This window comes from Rhinatrema bivittatum, chromosome 2 (assembly GCF_901001135.1).
Source record: "Rhinatrema bivittatum chromosome 2, aRhiBiv1.1, whole genome shotgun sequence".
In the NCBI taxonomy this organism is placed as follows: domain Eukaryota; kingdom Metazoa; phylum Chordata; class Amphibia; order Gymnophiona; family Rhinatrematidae; genus Rhinatrema; species Rhinatrema bivittatum.
Window position 1 is genome coordinate 85,440,527 of NC_042616.1, and position 25,270 is coordinate 85,465,796.

The window sequence follows — 25,270 nt, forward strand, 5'->3', positions numbered from 1 at the left end:
CGACCTGGGGGCGGGTACGGAGGGCGCGGCCACGCCCCCGGACCGCCCCGGGCCGTAGCCACGCCCCCGTACCCGCCCCCAAAACGCTGCCGACACGCCCCCGCAACGCCGCGCGCTCCGGCCCCGCCCCCCAACACGCCCCCGACACGCCCCCCTCCGAGAACCCCGGGACTTACGCGAGTCCCGGGGCTCTGCGCGCGCCGGGAGACCTATGTAAAATAGGCTTCCCGGCGCGCAGGGCCCTGCTCGCGTAAATCCGCCCGGTTTTGGGCGGATTTACGCGAGCAGGGCTCTGAAAATCCGCCCCACTATGTATTGAATACGTCCCGTTTCTTCACAGGGACTGAATTCGTCTTCACTATTCAACGTATCCTACGAATTCAGTCCCTGTGAAGAAATGGGACGTATTCAATACATAGTGGGGCGGATTTTCAGAGCCCTGCTCGCGTAAATCCGCCCAAAACCGGGCGGATTTACGCGAGCAGGGCCCTGCGCGCCGGTGAGCCTATTTTACATAGGCGCACCGGCGCGCGCAGAACCCCGGGACTCGCGTAAGTCCCGGGGTTTTCGGAGTGGGCGTGTCGGGAGGCGTGCCGGGGGCGGGGCCGGAGCGCGCGGCGTTGCGGGGGCGTGTCGGCAGCGTTTTGGGGGCGGGAACGGGGGCGTGGCTACGGCCCGGGGCGGTCCGGGGGCGTGGCCGCGCCCTCCGTACCCGCCCCCAGGTCGCGGCCCGGCGCGCAGGAGTCCCGCTCGCGCGCGGGGATTTACGCCTCCCGGAGGGAGGCGTAAATCCCCCGACAAAGGTAGGATGGGGGTTTAGACAGGGCCGGGCGGGTGGGTTAGGTAGGGGAAGGGAGGGGAAGGTGAGGGGAGGGCAAAGGAAAGTTCCCTTCTAGGCCGCTCCGATTTCGGAGCGGCCTAGGAGGGAACGGGGGTAGGCTGCGCGGCTCGGCGCGCGCAGGCTATACGAAATCGATAGCCTTGCGCGCGCCGATCCAGGATTTTAGCCGATACGCGCGACTACGCGCGTATCTACTAAAATCCAGCGTACTTTTGTTTGCGCCTGGAGCGCAAACAAAAGTAGGCTATTCGCGCTCGTCTGAAAATCTACCCCAGTGTGTTTTTGAATGAAAAAACTGATTTAATCTTTAACAGGAAAATCCTTCTTCTAGCCCGTGACTCCTTAAACGCACCAGAAAAAAATTTAAATACATTAACCCATAAAGGAAACATTTTGTAACCAAAATAAAATTCTAAGAATCCGCTGCCTATCACTTTCCTTTGCCAAGGTAACTAAAAGAGTGGATCTCTCAACTTCCTCAGAGCAAGACCTCTCCAAAGTAGCCAAGAGATCCACCCGGAAAAAGCATCGGGTTTCCCTGCACTAGAAGGACTGCTTTTCCGGTCAGGCAAATCACAACTTCTGCTTAAAGGATGTGGGCTATATTGAGCCTAAGATAGTGAACCTGATTATAAAAGTGTTGTGAAGTGCAGGCTTTTTTTGTTAAGTGTTATATTAGCATCTCCTCCTTGTCTGCTCTTGTTAACAGGTGAAGTCATAAGAAAAGTCAGTGTTCTAGAAGCACGGTCTTGCTTTTCTAATGATATGCTTTCAGACATTTCAGCTAACGTTTGGTCCCGGAAAAGGCAATTGATTTGAAGATGATATTACTGAAGTGAATGTCTGCTCTCTAGATCACATACTGATTCTCACAACTTTCATAGCAAGCATGAAGAGAACATAAAACCTAAAGCACAAGGACCTCAAAGATGAGGGCATAACATCAGCTAAATAATATAGAGCTAGATGGCAGAAAACTGGTTGTAGGTTGACAGAAATATGATCAAATGTACAACAGCAGAGGGCCTAAAACTCAGTTCTCGAGGGCTACAACCCACAATGAATATGCATGAGACCTATTTGCAAACATCGGAGGCAGTGTATGCAAATAGATCTCATTCATAGTCATTGTGGTAATCCTGAAAAACTTACTGAGGGTCCCCAAACTCAGTCTCATGAGGGCTGAGTTTGGGGACCCTTGTAAAACAGGAAACAAAATAATCTGCATAAGACATACTATTCATTACCTTACATTCTGTTACATAAATTTCAGACTGTGGCGTGGAATATCTTTTGTCTGGGTTTCAGAGTTTGCAATCCAAACTACTGAAAGAATGCAGATTTGTGTGGAACTCTGTTTATAGTAACTGAGTAGCTGTAGGCAGTGTTTTCCCACTCAGGCCTCAAGGACCACCCAGTGAGTCTGGTTTTCAAGATATCCACAATATCATAAGAATATAAGAAATGCCATGCTGAGTGAGACCAAGGTCCATCGAATCCATCATCCTATCCCGAACAATGACCATGGATAGGATGCCTGGCAGAATACCCAGCAGTTCCCAAAAAATAGAGCTATTTCTTTTTTACTCTCACTCAGGGATAGCAATAGCTTTCCCTAGTCTAAATGGCTAATAATGTTTTATGGGTTTTTCCTGCAAGAGCTTGTCTAAACCTCTTTTAAACCCTGCTAAGCTATTCACCTTGACCATGTCCTCTGGCAACAGATTTCCACAACGCTGAGTGAATAAGTACGTAATATGATTTGTTTTAAATCTGCTGGTTGTTAGTTTCATGGAGTGTCCACTTGTTTTAGTATGATTTGAAATGGTAAATAACCATCCTGTATTTACCCGTCCCACTACACTCATGATTTTATAAACTTCTATCATGTCCCTTCTCAGCTGTCAGTTTTCTAAGCTGAAGAGACCTAACCTGTGTAGCCTCTCCTCATAGAGGAGCCATTCCATCCCTTTTATCATTATTGTTATCTTCTCTGCACCTTTCCTAGTTCTGCTGTGTCTTTTTAAGATGTGGAGACCAGAACTGCACCCACTCTTCAAGGTGAAGTTGCATATTGTTTCTGTATCAATTGTACCAATTGTATCGCTGCTGGCTTGAGCACCCAATAGCGCCATAGTAAAAGGTGGTGCTATTGGGCATGCTATTGGCAGCGAAAAGGGTTCTTACCTTTTCGCCGCCAGCGAAGTTTCCGCCGCATCTGCCCTGATGACTCCCTGACTCCTCCTCTTCCGGGGCCGACTCTGCCCCGATCTAGCTATTGCACGCGAAAAGGGACTCTTCGCGTGCGAAAGCTATAGAAAATGACCCCCTTAGACACCTAAATTGAGGCACTTAGTGATTCATGAATTCTGGCTTCTATAGTAATGGTTTGAACCAAAAATTAGCACAGTCTCCTATCTATCAATATAGGGGTAGATTTTAAAAGAAGCGCGATCAGCCTACTTTTGCTTGCGCATCAGACTCAAGCAAAAGTACGCTGGATTTTAGTAGATACGCGCGGAGCCGCGCGTATCCACTAAAATCCTGGATCGGCGCGCGCAAGGCTATCGATTTTGTATAGCCTGCGCGCGCCGAGCCGCGCTGCCTCCCCCCGTTCCCTCCAAGGCCGCTCCGAAATCGGAGCGGCCTCGGAGGGAACTTTCCTTTGCCCTCCCCTCACCTTACCCTCCCTTCCCCTACCTAACCCACCCACCCGGCCCTGTCTACACCCCCCCTTACCTTTGTCGGGGGATTTACGCCTCCCGGAGGGAGACGTAAATCCCCGCGCGCCAGCGGGCCTGCTGCGCGCCGGGCCGCGACCTGGGGGCGGGTACGGAGGGCGCGGCCACGCCCCCGGGCCGGAGCCACGCCCCCGTACCCGCCCCCAAAACGCTGCCGACACGCCCCCGGAACGCCGCGACGACCGGGCCCGCCCCCCGACACGCCCCCCTCCGAGAACCCCGGGACTTACGCGAGTCCCGGGGCTCTGCGCGCGCCGGGAGGCCTATGTAAAATAGGCTTCCCGGCGCGCAGGGCCCTGCTCGCGTAAATCCGCCCGGTTTTGGGCGGATTTACGCGAGCAGGGCTCTGAAAATCCGCCCCATAGTGCATTAGCTGATCGATTTTAAAAGCGCTGCTCATGCAAAAATGGCCAAATATGCGCATAAGTTGACTTCATATGAGCAATGCACATTTTAAGAAGCTGCGAAATATGGGTGCACACATCAAGAAGAAGAAGTGGAAAAGGAGCAGGGAATGGGCATTCTGGGACGGGGCCAAGACTTACACTCGTAAATACGCATGTTAAGAAAGCTGGCCCTGGCGCACATTGGCTTATTATCCACGTAACTTTACTTCTGTTCCTGATTAGGAGCAAGTCTGGAGATCTTGAGTTTTAGCACATTTAACCCAGCGTGAGAGTTCGGGGTTAAGTGGGGGACCTGCAGGATGAAGAACCAGAGGGGTCTTGAATCGGGCAAATTGGTGGACTACTTAGAAAATCTGATTTTTCCCTTGCGTGAGCATGTTTTAAAATCCACCTGCAGGCCCACAAAAAAGCTGCTAAAGACTTAGTGGGAGAAGATTTTGAAATGATTTGCGAGCACAATTTAAAATTGCAGCGTCTCTCCACTCGCACGCCTAGACGCATGTTCCTTTTAATATTACCTGGAATTTGATGTCCATTTCCTTCTACTCATAGAGATCACTGAATCTCCATTTTATTTTATGAAAGAAAATTGATATAACCTTGTAGTTCTTCAAATGTAGATGCTGAAATGTTTTGGTCTCATTATTCACTGTGATTTCCATGTTGGGATTCCCGGCCGCGGCAACCCGCGGCCGGTCTCCCCTACCTGCCCCAACACTTAGCAGGCTCCCTGGCCTTCAATGTGGCATGCTTCGGTCCCGAGCTGGCCGCTGGCATGGCCTCCACGCAGCTCTAAACACCGCCGACCTTCCCTTTGCGGGTGTTCCCCTAGGCAAGTGCGCGAGTCAGCTCGACTCTTAAAGGGATCGAGGCGGGAAACGACAGCCCAGCCCCTGAAGATGACGTCAGGACTGAGGGGTATTTAAACCCTGGCTCAGTCCTCAGTTCCTTGCCTTGGTGACAGGTCCTTCTCCATTGGAGTGCTTAGTTGCTGTTCCTGATCCGGTGTTCCTGTTGTTCCTGACTCCATGCCCTTCCTTGTTCCTGGTTCCTTATTCCTTTTCTTCGGCTTGATCTCCTGGTTCTGACTTCGGCTTGATTCCTCGTCTCTGCCCGTCCGCTGCCCGTCTTGACCTTTGGCTTGGTACCTTGTCTCCGCTCATCTGCTGCCTGCCCCTGACCTTCGGTTTGGCTCTCTGTTTTGCACCTTCGCTGCCTGCCCTGATCTGGATTCCCAACACCACCTCTGCCTGCCGCTGGACTCTGCTTCTCTGAGGAGACCCGCACCTAAACTCTGCCAGCCCTGGTACCCAAGGGCTCAACCTGAGGGGAACGACGGCTGGTATAGGTTAAGCTCCAGCCGGGTTGTCCTCACCTGCACCGCCTTCCGGCGATGAGGACCATTGGGGGCAATCCCTCGGTGGTAGTGCCACCTCTTGTCCCAGTCCAAGGGTCCACAGTGCCAACAGTTTGCCAAGGCCTTGGACCTGGTGGACCTGTCTGGCCTCCAGGCCATTCCAGGCCTGGCTCAACGTCTCCAGCGGCAGCAGCAGCAGTGCCTAGATATTCTAGCGACCACAGTCCAATGCTTGGCCAACCATCTGGACTCTACCTCCATCCAGGGGCTTCTCCTCCACCTTCTGCAGCCACACCCCAGCCTTCCACACCGCTGCATCTTCTGGACTCACACAAATTAAGTAAAGGTTTGCTGGTGGTAGTGTGTCACAATAAACCATGTATACCTGTTTTCTCAGTGCATTTGCTAAACTAGTTTCCATATTAGTTCTTTTCTATAATGACAGGTAGCCATTTATCCATGAATTGAAATTGTGTATACTTCTCCACATTACAGAAGCTAAGATCCTGAGCCAGCTTAAACATATCTGAGAAACCTAATGACTGTGAGCAGCACACTGAATTAGATTTTCACAATTCAATAAAGATTCAATGAGCATTGCTTTAATATTAATTTGATATTTGGGGTCAACAGCAATAATATGTGCTATTACCATCACATTGCTGTGCAAATGATATGGGCTATTGTGGCAATGGCTTTGTTCAGCACCAGTCAGAAGGAGACTGCAACATATTCTTGGAGGCTGACTGGAACTCTCTCCTGAAATATTTAACTGCATAACTGACAGTTGAAAACTACATTTTGCAAATTAGCTTTGCATATTTTGGACAAGAAATCCATGTCATTTCCAGATAGTAACAACCACAGACTGGCAAATGTTTACTCAGACACTGCAAATGGTTAGACAATTGTGTCAGGCCAGTTGCTTACTGTGAAATCCATATACATCATGTCATGCCAAGTGGCCTGACAGAAAGTAACTACATTTGTAATCACCCATCTGTCAAAGAGAACATTGTGCTTCATGGATTGGGAAATGTTGATGGACATTCATTTGTGTGAATGTACAATTAGACAGTACTATGTTACTACAAACCTGTATTTAATCCACTTTGAAGTGTCCGAAAGGCCAAAAATAATAATTAAATAAATAATAAATGTTGAAAACATTTTTTTAGAAATGAACAATTGGATAAAAGAAAACACTGCAATAAGATGGTTACATGCGCACACGCACACACACACATCTATCAGGCCGATATAGAACGGTGCGCTCGACTGAGCACACTGTTTAGCCCCATTTGGCTGCGCGTTTTACATGCGCTATTATTACCCCTTATTACCCCCCAATTTTGCCGGAGTCCATTTTCTAAACCCGTGGCTGACAGCGGGTTTGAAAAGGCCTGCTGACAGCCTCCGCTTCCGCTAATAAGGAGGTGCTAGGGACACGCTAATGTCCCTAGCATTTCCTTATTAGTGCCGGGCCTCATTTGAATACAAAATCACGCGCCAAGGAGAGGTGATTGGGTGCGCGTTGAGAGAGCGGGTGCTCAACTGGGAGCACCGGCTCTCCCGCACCTCATATTGTATTGGGCTGTATGTGTATATCAGGAGATTCTTTTTATGAGCTGTCTATAAATGACTGTAAATAATAAATAAATATATTTATCCCTATCCATCTATTTATCTATCTATATGTAACCCCCCCCCCCCCCCCCCCCCCCCAGCTCTGGAGAGCACTGGATTCACGTAACCGGGACAGGGTAATCAGTTTCTGGTCCCTTTGAATAGGGGTAGGAACTCCTGCAAGGCCAAGCTGAGCAGAGGTTACCTTCCAAAAGTAAAAAACACAATCTACAGATTACTTGGTGCTCCAAACAGAGAGACAATTTACTTGTAAAATAACCCATTCAGCAATACAAAATGAAGTCCACAGCAAAAAAAATAGTAGAAAATCCAGCTCAAAAAGTACAGAAATTCACCACTTCTCCCAGTTATATCTTTAGAATTAAAATGTCATTTTTTTTAAATCACTCCCAAGGGTTAGTCTTTTGCTCTTTCTTCTCCAGGATCTCTGTGGTAGCACTAACCAGTTACAGAGTCTCTCCTGATCCTGAACACAGTGCTCATGCTTCAGCTGATGGACTTGCCAGAATCCCTCTACTCTCTCCTAGTGGCTTAACTTCCCAGGATCAAATTCCAGAGAAGAGTTCATTTTCCTTCCAAGTACTATCCTAGAGCTGGCAAGTTTGACCTCCTTCCTTTTCTTCACACTACCCAGATCAAATCTCCAACCACAGTGCTCATGGGAACTACACAAACTGTTACTCTATCAAATTGCTTATAAATCTGAGAGAGAGAGAGAGAGTAGCCATAATGCCCTCACCCTAGACAGATATTTATATCTATATGGGAAGCCCACCTAGTAACTCGAGGTGAGGTTTAGGTATTAGTGTAGGGGTTAGGTGCCACTTTGACATTGAAAGTGAGACGTACGAACAGAACAGTGCTCTCTTGTGAAGATTAACAGCGCTTCGCATAGGTATTAGTGCAAATTGCGATAAACTGCCTATTACCATAAAACATGCCCCTTTTTCTATCACATGCGATATTTAGTGCATTTTGATAAATCCAGGCCTAAATTAGGTGCCAAGTTCTGAAAATCAATGTTAAGCTCATAACTTTGTTTCCTCACCCTAACTCTATCCCTGTAGCCACCTACCTTTTAGGATCCTATGAAACTAGGAGGTCCATATTCAAAAGCATTTAACTAGCTAGCTCAGAAGTTAGGCGACTAATGCATATTTGGGCACATATCTGACTAATTGCTAGTTGGCTAATAAGTTAGGTGACTAGAATTTAGCTAGATAACTTAAAGGCATTCTGGGGGCTAACTGGGAGGAGTTGAGTTAGCCAGCAAAATTAACTGGCTAACTCCAATATTCAGAGTTAGCTAGATTACTTAGCTGGCTAAGTCTGGTCCGGCCAAAGAGCTGTCCTAAAGTTAGGCAGTTATAACTAGCTAGCTAACTTTAAGTTAGCCGGCTGCACTGTTGAATAGACTTCCAAAGTAAAGCCAGAGAAGTGTATCTGGCTAACTTTGCTATCTAGATTGGGTCTGAATATGGACCTCTAGGATCCTAAATTTAGGAACTCAGCCCTACTAGTACATGAACTCCGGTATATAAAAGCCTTTAAATAAATAAATAAATAAATAAATAAATACTAAATTTTCAACTGCTTAGTTCATCCATCACTGCCGGAAGATTCTCAAAGTTAGCAAATACATCCACCCTTTGAACTCAGGCTGGAAGATTCTGCATGATAAAACATAACCTCATTCTAATACACTTTAGTAGCCAAGCATAGATCATACACACACATATACATACAGTATATACAATGTGTGTATATATATTACAAAACTAGTATAGCTCAAGAACATTAATGAAACCTTTGTTTATTATAACATTTATTAGTTTCTACAAAAAAAAGTTACACTGGAACAAAATAATTTACTCTATACATATACGATACGTAACAATGACAATGCTACCACTTTATTTACATAAAAAATTGTTTTACAAAAAATTATTAATGTTCCAACATAGGCTCCACAATAATCAGTTCTCTGATACTTGAAAAGTTAGTTAGGCGAATTAAGTGGCTCTAAGGTGTAATCAATGTTCATAATCACACATGCGTCAAATGACAAATGATCAGATCGGTAAACTTTCCCAGAAGAATAAGGGTTCTCCATGCTCCCCAACAAAGTCCTTTGTTTCACCAAAGACTGCTTCCTCAGGAGGATAAAGATTACAGTCTCTTGGAGCCCCACAGTAAGTGGATATGCTTCAAAGGGAAAGGAAGTTTTGCAGTGCCAACACTTTATACTTTTAACAATTCCACATAAATATTTTTTTTTTTTTTTTTCTCAGCCTTCCTCCTCCATTTTCTTCTGACTAGGAACCAAAACGAGGCCCAGTATAACATATTTTGTAGAAACTGATAACAACGGTTTTATGATTTTCAAAAAATTAAAAAATAAAAATGTTTCATTAGTATTCTTGAGCTATACTAGTTTTGTTCTGTATGTAAATGAACACTTTAGTATAACTGTTTGATCTGCCTGGATAGTTTTTTACTATGTGCTGTATATATGCACTGTGTTATGTGTTTGTATAAAATAGCTACAATATGCTATATTTGTTTTATATTTTAGCATTTAAGCATTGGAAGTAGAACCAAAGCCCCCCATGAATTAGATCATTCTGACTTGATTTGACAGAATTAGGATAATTACAGGTCATGTTTGAGAAGACTATTCAGATGTGAAAATTCACTGAAAAAAATGTGGCAGTGACAGTGCTCATTCTTTGGAAGAGATATTACCTCTTTTACAGTTAAAAAAAAAAAATACTACCTACCACTTAAAGTTCCTTTCTTGTAATGTATTTCAATGGAAGATTAAGATCTCTTCCTCTAAGAATCAGTGAATCTGTATTGGAACTTAAAGAAATCTTCCTGATATGAGGGATCCACAGCATACAAATTGCCTTTGCAATGAATCTGTATCAAATATGGAAGAATTTTACCCAGATTAACATAAAAAGCCCCATGCTAGGTTAGACCAATGGTCCATCTAGCACAGCATCCTGCCTCCAACAGTGCCAGTCTGGATCACTTGGTTTCACTGGAGGAATTTTGACAAATTTCTTCAGGGAATCTGGGTATAATCCAAAAATCCTGGCAAACTACTACCAGGCTGAAATGTTCTTGGTTCAAGTTTGTCCTTAAATGTTTCATATAGATCTACTCACAGTTTGTGTGTTTTTATGATTGTTTAACTATTGTAAGCTGCTTAGAACTACAGTGATTGGGCAGCATAGATATATTTTAAATAAATAATGGAATACTGGAATAGTTTTCCAATTTTCAATGCTTTCTTTCCTGGCTTACGATAGCGATATGTGTAACATGAGTCATTTTGGGCCAGAGACAAAGCAGCACATAGGAATGTTATTGGCTAGCTGCTTGTAATGACAGTGCATTCAAAGAATTCCAAGAGACCATGCTCATTCCAATATCAGGCTTTCTTTCTAAAATTGTGCCAGGCATAGATTACTGTGATAACCAGGGGCATAGTATCAACATTGCATGGTACTACATACATATGACCAACTTAAAAAAAAGAGTGACATGTAGCATCTGGACTCTGATTTCCCCCTTCTGCCAATCCCCACTACTACCCTCATAACAAAACAATAAGGCACTTCCTCTCCTTACACAACAACAATGCTACCTGTTCACACCCCTCCTTCTAGAGTTTTCTAACCATGCCAGACTTTGCTGAGAGCTCCCTACCAACCCACCCCTCCAGCTGGAGAAGAGGTGCTTACCACTCACCTGCTATCAAAATAGCATTGGCTTAGTGCCACTTCACAGTTGACCCATGCATAGTCAAAGTGTGAAGCGGCACTGAACAGGTGCCATTTCTAAAGCAAACCAGCACTAAGTGTGTCTCCTTCTGTTAATAAAGTAGGGAAACATCAGGCACCTGGGGAGGGTTCCTTTGGTGTCTAAGCAGCTTCTCTGTTGTCTCACAGGAGAGTGCAGGATGTTAGGGACTCAGTGGGCTAGTTGTTATGTACTGGGGCCAAGGGAAGAAGGGGGATCAAGGTCAAGATGGTTGATATTTTGGGGAGAGGTTTTCAAGACAGGCATGTGTTGAGATGGCAATGTCTGGGAAGGTGTATTGTGTTGGGATGGGGCAGGGGGATGAGGGAATTTTGGGGGCCTTGCTGTAGTGTCTTCGGATGAGGGGCATGGTGGTCCTGTTGGGCTTATTGTGTAGGAGGGGGGAGGGAAATGCTGAAGAGGCTTAGTGCACTGATTTTGCAGTGGAATGTTGGCTGTGCCGCTGAATATATGGGCTAAGTTTATCCCACTAACTAGCTAAGTTGCATAGCAGCTGAAAGTCCCTGCCAAAGGATAAGCAGGGACTTTCTTCAGATCTACCAGGTTAATAATGATTTATAGGCTTTTCCTCCAGGAACTTGTCCAAAACTTTTTTAAACCCAGGCACATTAATTCTTCCTTAACCACATTCTCTGGCAATGAATTCCAGAGCTTAAGTATGCATTGAGTAAAAAAGTATTTTCTCCAATTTGTTTTAAATGTGCTACTTAGTAACTTCATGGAGTGTCCCCTAGTCTTTTTATTTTCTTAAAAGAGTGGAGTTCAACTCCACTCATGATTTTTAGACTTCTGTGATATCGCTATGAGTAGCTGGATTTTAAAAGGCCAGCATGCGTAAATCCAGGGGTTTACGTGCATGTCTGGGCCTTGTGCGCACCATGCGAATTTTCAAAAGGACCCGGCCACACGCGTAAACCCCGGTACACGCACAAGTGCCGGGCCTCTTCAAAGGGGCGAGCCGGTGGGTGGGGTCTGGCCGGGGGAGGGCCGGGACAGTGCCATTGTATGCGGTTCTGATGACTCACGTGTCGGCGGCCAGCCAGCACGTGCAAGCTACTTCAGCTCCAGCCCTGAAGTAAATTGTAAAACAAAAAAAAAAACATTAGGTAGGGTATAGGAGGTGGGGAGGAGAGGGGAAGAGGAAGGGAGTTTAGGTAGGGGGGGTAGGGCAGTCCGCTCCTAAATTGAAGCGGACTGGGAGGGAACTGGAGAAGGCCGTATTGTGTCGCCGTGCAGAAATTGCAAAAGTACCCCTCCCCACCTCCTAAACCCTACCTAATGTTTTTTTTGGTTTTACAATTTACTTCAGGGCTGGAGCTGAAGTAACTTGCGCTTGCCGGCTGGCCGCCGATGCGCGAGTCATCAGAACCGCATACAATGGCGCTGTCCCAGCCCTCCTTGCTCGTGCCACCCGCACTTGCGCGAGCGGATTGTAAAATCCAGTACACGTGCGCACGGCTATCCGATTTTATAACATGCGTCCATGTTATTTATTTATTTATTTATTTAACACTTTTTTATACCGACCTTCATAGTAAATAAACCATATCGGATCGGTTTACATAAAACAAGGGTATAACAGAAGCAATAAATAAAAGTAATTAACAAGAAAAGAGAATAAGATAAAGTTACATTTAACAAGGAGTAAAAAACTTGGGAAGCTTAAGAGCTGGAAGGAAGTTAAAGGCCAAAAAATAATTAAAGAAGCATAGTCCAAAAGGAATTTGGATTAATGCAAAAGATGCTTTATTCAGTAAGTGCCAGAGTTCTTCGTTTGAATGGATGTAGGACTTTAATCTTCTACGTCCAAGTGAGGAAAAAGAAGACTAAGGGTTGTCTGGAGGATCATCGAAGGCTTGGTGGAATAGCCACGTCTTAAGTTTTTTTCTGAACGTAGTGAGACAGGGTTCTAGTCGGAGGCTTGAAGGAATGTTGTTCCAAATAGATGGACCTGCTATTGAAAAAGCTCGGTCTTTGGTCGAGGAAAGGCGTGAGGTTTTAGTTGGGGGGTAATTCAAAGTACCTTTATGATTATCTCTAATTGGCCTATTGGAGGAATGAAGTTTGAAGGGTATTTCAAGGCTGAGATGGAGTTGGTGATGGATGGATTTATGTATTAGGGTAATTGCTTTGTAAAGGATTCTGAAATTTACCGGTAGCCAATGTAGGTTTCTGAGGATGGGTGAGATGTGATTTCCTTCCGCGGCTGGTGTTGGTCAGTAATCTCGCTGCAGCATTTTGAATCATCTGAAGCGGTTTAATGGTCGATTTGGGTAGGCCAAGGAGGAGGGCACTGCAAGGAGGAGGGCGGTAGATTTGTTATAAAATCTACCCCTTAACTTCTTAAGCTTTTCCTCATAGGGAAATCATTCCATTCCCTTTATCGTTTTGGTCACCCATCTCTGAACCTTTTCCAGTTCTGCTATATCTTTTATGGGATGTGGTAACAAGAATTTTACACAGTAGTCTAGATGTGGTCCAAAGGTATAATGATATCCTCTGTTTTATTCTCCATTCCTTTCCTAATAATTTCAAACATTCTCTTTGCTTTTTTGACTGCCACTGCACACTAAGAAGTAGATTTTAAAAGCGTTGCTTACGCAAAAATGGCCACATATGTGCATATACAGGCCACGCGTGAGCAACGCAAATTTTAAGCTAAGAAGTATGCGCGTACAAACCGATGTGCACGTTAAGAACATTAATAAGCATATTAATGTTAAAATCAAACTGCCTAATTTGTTCCTAACAATCAGGTTTAATTTACACACCTAGTTTATTATTTTACATTGTTACCGTACTATGTTGGCACACGAGTAATTTGTAATCTATATCACCCATATTTCTCTTTAGCATGCCCTTCTGTAAACCGTTATGATGGTATTTAACTTAACGACGGTATAGAAAAATTTTTCAATAAATAAATAAAAATAAAGAACAAAGGGGGAAGGGGTGGGGCATGGATGTTCTGTGACAGGGCCAAGACTTACGCGAGTAACTCCAAATTTTAAAAAGGCTGACCATGGTGTGTGGCCGCATGTTAGCCGCATTACTTTACTGCTGGTCCTGATGAGGAGCAAGTCTGATGATCTCCAGTTTTAGGGCTTTCATCACAGCATAAGGGTTCAGGGTCAAGTGGGGGGCTTTCAGGATGAAGAACCAGAGGGGTCTTGAAGACCTCAATATCAACTGGACAAACTGGTGGACTAATTAGAAAAATTGGTTTTCCTTTGCTTGAGCATGTTTTAAAATTCACCTGCATACATGCAAAAAAGCTGCTAAAGCCCTAGCAGAAATACGTGCGGGATATTTACTAGAGCCACCTCTTAAGATTATGCACGCACGTATGCGCACCAGGGGAATTTTGAAAGGTATGCATGTACTTGCGTGCACGATATAAAATTGCAGCATATCTCCACTCGCAAGCCAATATGTGCTTTTATGGGTGCAAGTGTGTTCCTTTTAAAATTAGCCAGTAACCTAATTATATTGTAATGACATCAGAAAAAGACCAAAATGATCCATCCAGTCTACTTAGCAACTTTATTTTATGGTAGTAGTCGCTCTTGTGCAAGTTACCCCCAAGTTTCTGTTAAGGGTAGAAACCACCACTCCATTCAGGTTACCCCAAGTCTTATGTAGGGTAGTAATATTTACAATCAGACCAAGCAACTGTCAAACCCATAACAAAATGACTGCTAGCAACATTTTTGCAGGGAGAGCAGTCTTCTTTGATAATTCAGACAATGCTGGTTGAATGTGTTTTGTTTTTGGATTTGGCTGTAGAAGCAGTCCTGTGCTTTAATTTATTTTAATTACTTTAATTCTGAACACCCAAACTGCGTACTGTCTGGTTCCTACAACACCATGAGTGAAAAGGCATTGTAAAGGGAAACAGAGGGAAAGGGATTCCACTTATCCGCCTGGGCCTTGAAAGTCATCCTTCCCCCCCGCCCAGTAGAAGAGAACCCACTTCTAGGGAAATCAAGAGTGATGAATGTGACAGTTGAATTTAGCCCCAAGACATTTAACTTCTTTTATTGCTCTATTAGAGTTCAATTATCAACCTGAATTGGAGTTACAAAGAAAAAAACAATAGAAGAATATTATATGACCCACATTTTATCTTATTCTGTGTCCCACTTAATTCCAACCAACCATACCAGTCAACTTGATTTATCCAGCAAAAATGTCTCAAGATGAGATGGGCCCAAGAAGATAAGCTTGTTACTTTGATAAACTATTACGCAATTATAAGGACATTTTAAAAGAAATGTTGCCCCCTAAGTCAGTTACACTTTGTTTCAGTTGGAGAAACAGTCTCCTCCTAGCTTAGGTCTCTTTTGCTAAATCAGGAAACATCTGTATCTTATGACCACAGAATAAAATATCCTTGTATTTAAAGTATTGTCGAAATACCAAACTTCCTTCTCTGGATTAGGTATTTGAGATGTGCATTCGTTTTAGACGAATTAGATATTTTCGACGAAATTGTCTAATTCGTCTTGTTTCGGGAGCGCCCCAAAATGAACAATAATTTGCTGAAATTCGAGAAAAGTTTGAAATTAGTGAGATACAAACCCCCCTCCCCCCCCCGAAACGCGGAAAAAATGAAGTTAACCGCAGGAAAAATGAAGTACGAACCGATACAATATATAAAAATGATACACATTGTATGATTATTTTTTATCAGGAATATAATTACATCTAGATAATTTAAAGTTCTTATCATGAGAGAATTGCAAGATTTCAACAACATATTTCCCGAATAACTCCAGCCCTGAAAGCAAACATGTTTTTGGAAAATTCAATAACCAAAAATTATTAGTCCTCATTGTATATTCTAACTCATATTTATGATGTAAGCTATCTTTAATATGAGCCATCACTGCGATTTGAATGTAGAAATCAATCCAGAGGATGATGCAACCTGAGATTCTAAACTTCCATTTCTAGAATCTAAGGATCTGATTTACTAAGGCTTTTTTCCCATTCTGTGCCTATGGAAAAATGCTTAGTTAATGACCCCCTAAGTCAGATAATTTAGATGAAACACCTGCTGAAAATGAACATAATTGAGAAACTGTCAGTCCTGGTAATCAGTCTCCAAATGTTTCTGTGAAATATCAACAGGCTCTGATAAAATTTTCCAGATCCATTCAGCCTGAGGGAAAGATATAGCCTCTGGAACGAAAACTTGGTTAACAGTTGAAGTACATTGAGAAGGCAAAAACTTGAAAATACCAGAACCTTTGTGTAATAGTCACTGAGGAAACTTTACCCAAAAGGGAACAATTTCCCTGGTTGGGACCCCTTAGCCAATTCATGTGAGTCCCTAACCGTTAGGGAACCCCTAACTCCTTTCCCTTCAGCTGAATGAGGTAAGGTGGGTGGGAAATACACTCGGGGGGGGGGGGGGGGGGGGGGGGCTTAAAGACATTTCATTCACTTCACTGTTGGAGTTATGATCTTCCCATTATCTCTTTCTTCCCATGCTTTCCAAATGGAAAGAAAAGGGAAAAAAAATTCACAGGTGTGCTCCACTTTGGCATGTGACTCTGGTAGCGCACTGACCTCAGCAAACCTGGCAAACTTGCTTTTCAAGGCCTTGGGGTTTGATGACTTTGGTGCCACCGCAATCCCAGCTAGAGATCGTCAGTACCATCGGAATCCCAACTGGGGGTCACTACTTATCACCATAGGGGACTCAAGAAGACCATTGGCATCACAGGAAACAGTTCTCCCAATAGGTGCACTGGCTTTTCAAGGTCTCAGCACTGATGACATCAGCACCTCAAGAATCCTAGCTAGTGGACTGCCGGAATCCCAGTTGGAGGTCTCCACTTGTAACACCCCTCACCTCTAATCTGAAGCACCTCCAGCATAACATCCAGCATCATGTTGCATCCAGAGAAAATGGCTGAACTTCCTGTAGCTCTGAACTCATTTTATAGGTCTTCCAGCTGGCACTTCCTGTGTTGCTAGTTGATGACATCACATCTTGCATAAGTATAAGGATGTCCTTTGCTACCAGCCAGCACCTCAGCAACAGGTTTTCCTGCTCCGCAGTGCATGTTGCTTCTCCTGATCTTTCCTTTGTTTCCAGTTCCTGTTCCTTTCTATCTCTCCAGCTCTTGACCTTGCGGTGCCTCCAGTTCCTGTTTCAGCTTTGCCTCCGGACCTAGCCTCGCCTTCCGCACTACTTCCTGCTCTTGCCTCCACTCCCTGTCCCCGTCCCTCTCTCTGCTTTGCCTATTCCAGTTCCTGCCTTGCCCTATTTTGCTCCCTCTCCATGCTTTGGCCCCTGTTTTCTTCCGGACTGATTTCTTGTGCTTGACCTTTTCCTGTTATCTGACTCTCCTTGAACATTGCTGGCTCTGATCTCTGGTTGATATTTGACTGTACCTGTTTGCTGGCTGTCCTGACCTTTGGCCTTTCCCAGGTCTTCCTTAACTCATTTGGACCACGATTAAGTCCTGCTAGCCCCTGATCCCAAGGGGCTAGCAGGGAAAGGGGTCATCCTGCAGGGAAAGGGGTTGGAAAAGGTGAAGCTAGACTTTGTCCCCGAGAGCATCCACCTACTAAAGGCGTGGGCCTAGTGAGTTTGCTTGCTCTGTGGAATCAACCATGCCTCAATTCAAAAGACTTACCGACTGTGTCACCACCAGTCACCACAGGGGCCTCAAGAAGAATGCTGGCATCACAGAAAATAGTTCATCTAATACTGCTGCAATGCACTGGCGTTTCAAGTCCTCGGCAGTCTGATGTTAGTACCACCAGAACCTCAGCTAGAGATCTTCAGCACAACCAGAATCTCAGCTGGATGTCTCCACTGATCATCAAAGAGGTCTCAAGAAGAATGCTGGCATCACAGGAAACAGATCCCGCAGATGGAAAGAATTTCTAATAGTGATTGCCGTGACAATGATTTTTTAAAATTTAAAAATATAAAGCATTGTGGTTAATTCAGCATAGTTCTTGATAAGCAAATTGGTTATGCTGATTTCATTTCTATTTTCTGCTATATTTTTGTCTATCTTTTTTGAGGATCTGTAGATTATGAAAAAATTACCTTATTCTAAATAGTTCATATTTATTACATTTTTCAGTCTCCACTTTTGAATAGAGATCTACCTGTGCAGTTCTTTTTTCCCCAGTGTGATTACTCAAAACCAAGAACAAAGAAGCCTACCTTGGCAAGATTTTTAGTCCATATTTATTACATTTTTCAATCTCCACTTTGAATAGTGGTCTACCTGTGCAGTCCTTTTTGCCAGTGTGATTATTCAAAACCAAGAACAAAGAAAGCTACCCTGGCAAGATTTTATTTCTTTCTTTATACCTTACATTTTATGCTACACCATCTGCTACAGCTCAGGGCAGGGTACAAGAAAAATAAAAAGCAAAACAATAAAACATTTATTTATTTAAAGATATTCTATCCTGCTCTATCTTCCATTCTAGGCATGTAACAAGAATATATGCCTAATAAAAACACTCACAGGCTAATATTCAGTAAGCCGGTTATGGACAACTGATCCGACTAAAGTTAGTTGGATAATTTGACCTGGATATTCAGGGGGATAAACATCCCATTGAATAGGCTACCTGTAGCCAGAGAACTTAAAACCTAACCAGCCAAATTTTAAGTATGTCTGGTTAGGTCTAAAGTTACGTCTAAAGTTATCCGACCATGTGTGGCTGGATATCCCACAATCGCTGTGTTCCGTAATCCCAGGTTTCAAAATGGGACCACCATTCAGGCACTGGGTGGGTGAGAGGGCTTCAGTGGCAGGGTAGAGAGATCATTGGAGGGGGGGGGAGTATTCTTTTTTATAATTTACCAGGGAGAGAGGGGGGAAGGCTGGAGGTCCGGTGCCAATTTTTTTTTTAATTTATGGGGTTTAAGGGGGATCCTGGCTAAATGGGGATTTTGATATTTATGGTAGTGATGTGGAAACTGGGCCAGGATGCCACTAGTGGAAAAGAAAAGTTTTATTTTTTCTTTTACAGGATCACCACTTAACCGGATATTTTTTGAAGTTATTCAGTGAAGTGGCAGGTTATCCAGCCACAGAAGGCTAGATAAATAGACTTGTTCTAAAATGTTGACATAAATAAAAAGATAATTAAAAAAAAAAGTAGGTCTAAAATTATCCAGAAACTTAGCTGTTTATAACTGAAATAGGCTAAGCTAGTTGAATAACTTTGGCATGCCCCGGAATACGTCCTATTTATTTGGTTTAAATATAGTCGGATAATGAAAAATACTTTTCTCTGATTTGTTTTAAATGTTCTACTTGCTAACTTCTACACCTTGTATTTTCTTAAATTGTAAGTAACTGATATGCATTTACTCATTCTTATCTTTTCATGGTTTTAGAGACCTCTATCATATCCCTACTCAGCCATCTTTTCTCCAAGCTGAAAATTCCTAACCACTTTAACTTTACTCATAGAGGAGCTGTTCCATCTCTTTAACCTTTACTCATAGAGGAACTGATCCATCAAAGGAGTGGAGGAGTAGCCTAGTGGTTAGAGCAGTGGGCTATGAGCCAGGAGACCAGCGTTTGAGTCCTGCTGTCACTCCTTATGACCTTGGGCAGCAAACTAACTGGGTCATTTTTCAAAGTGCTATATGGTGTTTTTGCTGGCATTATGGGAGGCCCACCTGGTAACTCGAGGTGAGGTTTAGGTATTAGTGTAGGGGTTAGGGGCCACTTTGACATTCAAAGTGAGATGTACGAACAAAGTGAGACAAATCTTCACAAGAGAACAGTGCTCTCTTGTGAAGATTTGATAACCTTCGGAGTGAGAAAACTCACCCAAAGGAGATTTGTGCAATGTTCTCTCAACCTAGCTTGATGTTACCCAAGCGCAAATTGCGATAAACTGCCTATTACCATAAAACACACCCCTTTTCCTATCGCATGCGATATTTAGTGCATTTTGATAAATCCAGGCCTTAGATTGTAAGCCCTCTGGGGATAGGAAAATACCCACAGTACCTGAATGTAATCCACCTTTGAAGCACTGTGAAAAGTGGAATATAAATAAATATCATTTTGGTCGCTCTTCTTTGTACCTTCCCCAGTGCAACTATATCTTTTTTGAGATTCAGTGACTGTTGTGTGTGCTGGCCGCGGCAGGCCCGTGGCCAGGTCCTCTTACCCCCATTTGCCTGCTCCAGCACCTGGTTCTGCTGCTCTCGCGGCCGGTGGCCGCCGCCTCCAACCCTGAGCCATTCCTTGTGCTCCCAGCTCCACAGCGCACGTCCCTGCTCTGCGGCGGGCCTCTCTGCGCGGTCCGCGGGGAGACACCACCGTCTCGCGCCGTGCCCCTCCCTAAGCGCACACGTGCATCAGCTGTCCTTTTAAAGGGGCCGAGGTGGGAACCTCACCCACGGCCCCGGATGATGACATCACTGGGTCCTGGTATGTAAGGCTGGACCGAGTCAACGCTTCCTTGCCTTGGCAACAGGTCTTCATGCTGGTCGTGTCCTGAGTTGCTTGTTCCTGCATCTCCATGTTCCTAGTTCCTGGTTCTTCTGTGTTTCTGTTCCTGGTAGCCGTTCCTGTTCCTGTATTCGTGTCTACCTTGCTTGTTCCATTTATTGACCTCCCGACTTTGACTATTGCTTCATCTGACCACGCTACTGCTTGTCTGCTTCATCTGACCACGCTACCGCTTGTCTCCTGGTATTGACCTCTGCTTCGTCTGACCATGCTACTGCTTGTCTCCTGGGATAGACCACTGCTTTGTCTGACTACACTACTGCCCGTCTCCTGGTTTGATCTTTGCCTGGCCTGACCATTCCTCTGCTGACTTCTGGTATTGACCCACGCTTGCCTTGCTACTCTCTTTGTCTGCTGGCTGCCCTGACTTCAGCTTGCTCTATGACGGCCTTTCATACTTTGGCCTGTTCTTACTTGGGTGCCCTCTGCCTTCCTCCTGTACTCCTTGGCACCCAGGTCTCAGGGACTCCGCCTCATCCAGATCGGGCTACCTATTACTACTACCGCTGCTGGCCCCTGGCTGACCTTCTCATCATCCCAGAGAAGACCTTGGACGGAGGCCCACCTAAGTCCATTTCTGCCCCGGTACCCAAGGGCTCAACCTGCGGGGAACGAAGGCTGGTATAGGCGAAGCTCCAGCCGGCCTCTGTCAGTCAGCCAGCTCCACCTGCCGATGGTGGGGGACCCGTAGGGCTTGCCCTGCAGGTAGCTTCAACCCCACCTTGGCCCAAGGGTCCACCTCCTGCACAACAATGACTAGAATTGCACACAGTACTAAAGGTGTGGTTTTACCATGGAGCAATTCAGAGTCATTATGACGCCCCTGGAGCCCTTTTTAAATATCGGGGTTACTTTGGCCGATAGACAATTTTAATGATAGGTTACAAATTACTAGTAATACATTTGAAATTTCATTTTTGAGATCTTTCAGAACCCTGGAGTGTATACCATCTGGTCCTAGCAATTTGCCACTCTTCAGTTTGTCAATCTGGCCTACTACACCTTTCAGATTCATTGTGATTTGGTTCAGTTCATCTGATACTGTATTGGCAGCCATTGAAGAGTGGCTCAACATTGGGGATATATGATCCTATTTAACATCAATACCTGGGCCATCATATTCTGTCAATATTGGCTGTCAATAACCATACCTAGTTATGGTTGCCAAGGTAGATAGCATTGCAAAATTCCAGCCCAGATAAAACTATAGACTGGAATACAGTTTGAAAGACATTTTGATTCAAATATGGCTTCAGTCCGTACATCAGTTGCACATTATGGAACATACTTCTCATTACTCTTGGCAAAACAGAAGTCTGGAGTTGAAAATTTTACTCCCATGTTTCTAACCTGTACTGAAACTGGAATAGATCATTTACCAAGCATGTGGATCCTCCATCATAGTTGCTCTTGACCAGTGGTTCTCAACTGTTTTCCCATCGTGACATACTTGACGGACAATGCTCACATCTGACATACTGCACATTATAATCCACAGTGTAAATTTAAAAAAGGTCAAGTATTACTTTTATTGTTAAGAATGACACAAGGGAAAGAGTACTCTCTCTGAACAAAAATTACATAAATAGCAAACCTCCCATACCAGAAAGCACCAGCACTCAAACAGTAACCACTTTACCTAAGAAAATGCAACACTGAAAATATTACACTGGGCCTTAAAACTCCATATAAACATGTAACAAATAATATAATCAAACAATATAAATAAAACATAACAAAATCAGTTTACTATGACTGAATAATACAATACAGTAATACAACCACAGAAAGTAAAAAAAAATTAAATTTAACGTATAGCCAACAATATTCTAATACATCTATACTGAGATAAGGTCAAAATACTAAAATAATATAAAAGCAGACTCATAAAACACTGTTGTATAATACTTTCTGAAAGTTAGAAAATCAGTAATAGATTTGATCTTCTTTGGTAGTGTATTCCAAAGAATTGAGCCCATTGCAGACTCTTTTGCATCTCAACAAAATTGATTTCTGATAAGAGTTTGAAAGAGACCATCTGACTACAACAAAGCCAAATACTTTACACACAAAAAGTTAATGATCTTTAAGATATTTTGACTGTTTTCCATAGATAACTTAGTAAACCAATGCCAAAATTTCAAAAAATTGACTCTACAACTTTTAGGAAACCAATGGAGCCTCTTTAGCACTTGAGTGACTTGGTCTCTCAACCTCAGCTCAAGTAACATACATGCTGTGGTGTTCTGTACTGACCGTAGTTAATGAATTGCAATAATCTAGGCAAGTGGCCAGTAGTATAATTTGACCCACAATTGCTCTGGAGGGGCAAATTTAAAAGCAGGTCTATTAACCCTTAGCACCTCTATTTTTGAAGGGTTTATCTGCAATCTATTTTGCTACATCCAACTATGGATGTCAGTCAAACATTGCCTTATCTCGATCCACTGTGCTTGGCGGTCTACACCCAGATCACAATATATCTGGATGTCATTTGTATACATCTGGTATTTCAGTCCTGTATTTCTGATAATACATGGCAATAGCTGAATATAAATATTAAAAAGTAGATGAGAAAGCATAGGTCCTTGAAGGATTACATATTTAAGTTTCCAAGGGTAAGAAAAAGTAGATCCCACCAATACCCTTTGAGTTCTATCCTGAAGAAAAGATAAACACCATGCAAACAACATTGTACCCTCGATATCTAGGACCTCCAGTCTTGTAAATAAAATACTGTGATGCACAATATCGAAGGCAGTTGTAAAATCAAGGAGTATAATAATCAAATCTTTTCTCTTATCCAGGGACTTATGGAGATCTATCATTGACACCAGTATGATCTCTTTGCTAAATCATGCATGGAAAATAGACAGATTAATGGTCCATACAGTCCATCGCTTCCAAAACCTCAAATAGTTGGTCTTCCCTCTGAACAGTTTTTCCTTAAAAGGACATATTAGAGATAGGATGGTAATATTCCTTCAGTGATTTATCTAAATTTACTTTTTTTCACCTAGAGCAGGACTTCCCAAACCTTTCCTGGGGACCCCATAGTCAATCAGGTTTTCAGGAAATCCACAGTGAATATGTATGAAATAAATTTACATATACTGAGTCTCCATGATATACAAATTTATCTCATGCATATTCATTGTGGATATCCTAAAAACCCAACTGGTTGTGGGGGGGCCATAGGACAGGTTTGGGAAGCCCTGACCTAGAGAGAGCAATATTTTCTTTCAGAGCGGAGAGAGAAATTCTCAATATGCTTCTGTGGCTCTAGCAAACCCATAGCACATTCTTTAATAAGCTTGCTTGGGCAGGAGTTCATTAGGATTAGGTTTTTGTGGGTTTTTTTTTTTTTTTACAGTATATTCAGTTTTAACACTAGAATACTGTATTTCAATTGAAAAAGGTAATCCTTTAGGTGGTTCTTCAGCCATGCCCACTACTATGGAACTGTCAGATACAGGAGATAGAGAATCCAAGTTCAGTGTCCCACAAATGACCTCCATCTTGGTTCTAAACTAATCTGCAAAGATATTTGCTGAAGAAATGTCATATCATTCTCTATCAGAAAATTGTATAGAAACTTTATAAAACTATTAATATTTAAAAAAAATGTCCTTGGTTTATTTTATGATTGAGCTACTTTCTCAGAAAAATATTTATTCTTTCTTAATATAGTATTATAATTTCTTAAATGCTGCGATAAACCATCTTATCCTCTAATAAAGATTATTCCCACCAGATTTGTTCTATCCTCTTTCCTCTCTCTTTATCTCATTTTAGGATTAAAAGATAATTTTTGGTCTGGAGCTACAGCATGTACTATTTGTTGAATCTTATTATTCAATTATCTGAAATATATTATTTATTTCTTTATAAACATTTGCTATTTCACCTTTTTCTAAAATGGTCTCAAGGCAATTGACACTTTAATTACAGTTGGGTCACAAATTAATCAGCACAAGAGCCCTGAACATGAGGGAAGGGGAGTCAGATATGAGTAGGAATATGAGGTAGATTATGTGGTTACCTGGGATGTAACAGAGCTTGTGCTAAATCACTGGTTTGCTTGATAGATTAAAGAGTAAGGATAGAGACAGGTGTGGGTGCAGATGCATAATCATAAGTGTAGAAGGAGAGTTAAATAAGAAAACTTTAGGGATTGGTAAAGTGGTCTCATAATCAAGAGCTTTGATATTCTTTGGAAGAAAGGGAAGTCAGTACTATGGAATCCAAAAGAAGGCCTGGCCAAATAGTTCAGTTTTGACTTGCTTCCTGAAGATGGTAGCTTTCTTCAAGGCAAAGGGTTATTATAGGATAGAAATTGTCCAGGATCTCCTAATTCATCCAGACATCTGGTAATGGTCAGATCACTCCATGATCTAAACTTCTGTGATGCATTCTCTTTCTCCATTGCAATATGGAGACTCTTTATGTGAATAAAATAAGGGAGTTGTCTGACCACACCACTAGAATGATTTTAAGATTATCAATGTAAACTTTAAAAATGAATTGAACCTCATAGAAATATTAGATATAAAATATGACTTGTAATATGAGTTGGAGAATTACTTGAGTAAATTCTTGGGCAATCAGAATCTTTAAAGTCTAATTCAGCCTCACAGAAGTTCTTATCCAGATGAATGTTAAAATCTGACATCAGGTTTTCTTATTTGACTCTCCATCATGTTAGTCAGCTCTAAGTGTAATTGCCAAGATGACCTGGGTTAATTGATCTATAGAGGAATTTGATCCCTGAAAGTAATGATAGACCACAAAAATACCAAGATTACTATTGCCCCTAAGTTTTACCAAAAGACATTGAGATCACTGTGGTTGGATTTCCTCTACCTTTTGTGCCGGAAAATTGTGCCTACTAATTATCTTGTGCAATTAATATTAGACTCATCTATTGTCAA

At 43.1% G+C, this 25,270-nt stretch overlaps 1 protein-coding gene across 13 annotated transcripts in view; it reads left to right on the forward strand.

Annotated features, from left to right (window-relative positions):
* Window positions 1-25,270, forward strand: part of LOC115084076 (sodium channel protein type 5 subunit alpha-like) — a 1,049,386-nt gene that overhangs the window by 536,177 nt on the left and 487,939 nt on the right. The gene's annotated exons all lie outside the window — the stretch shown is intronic.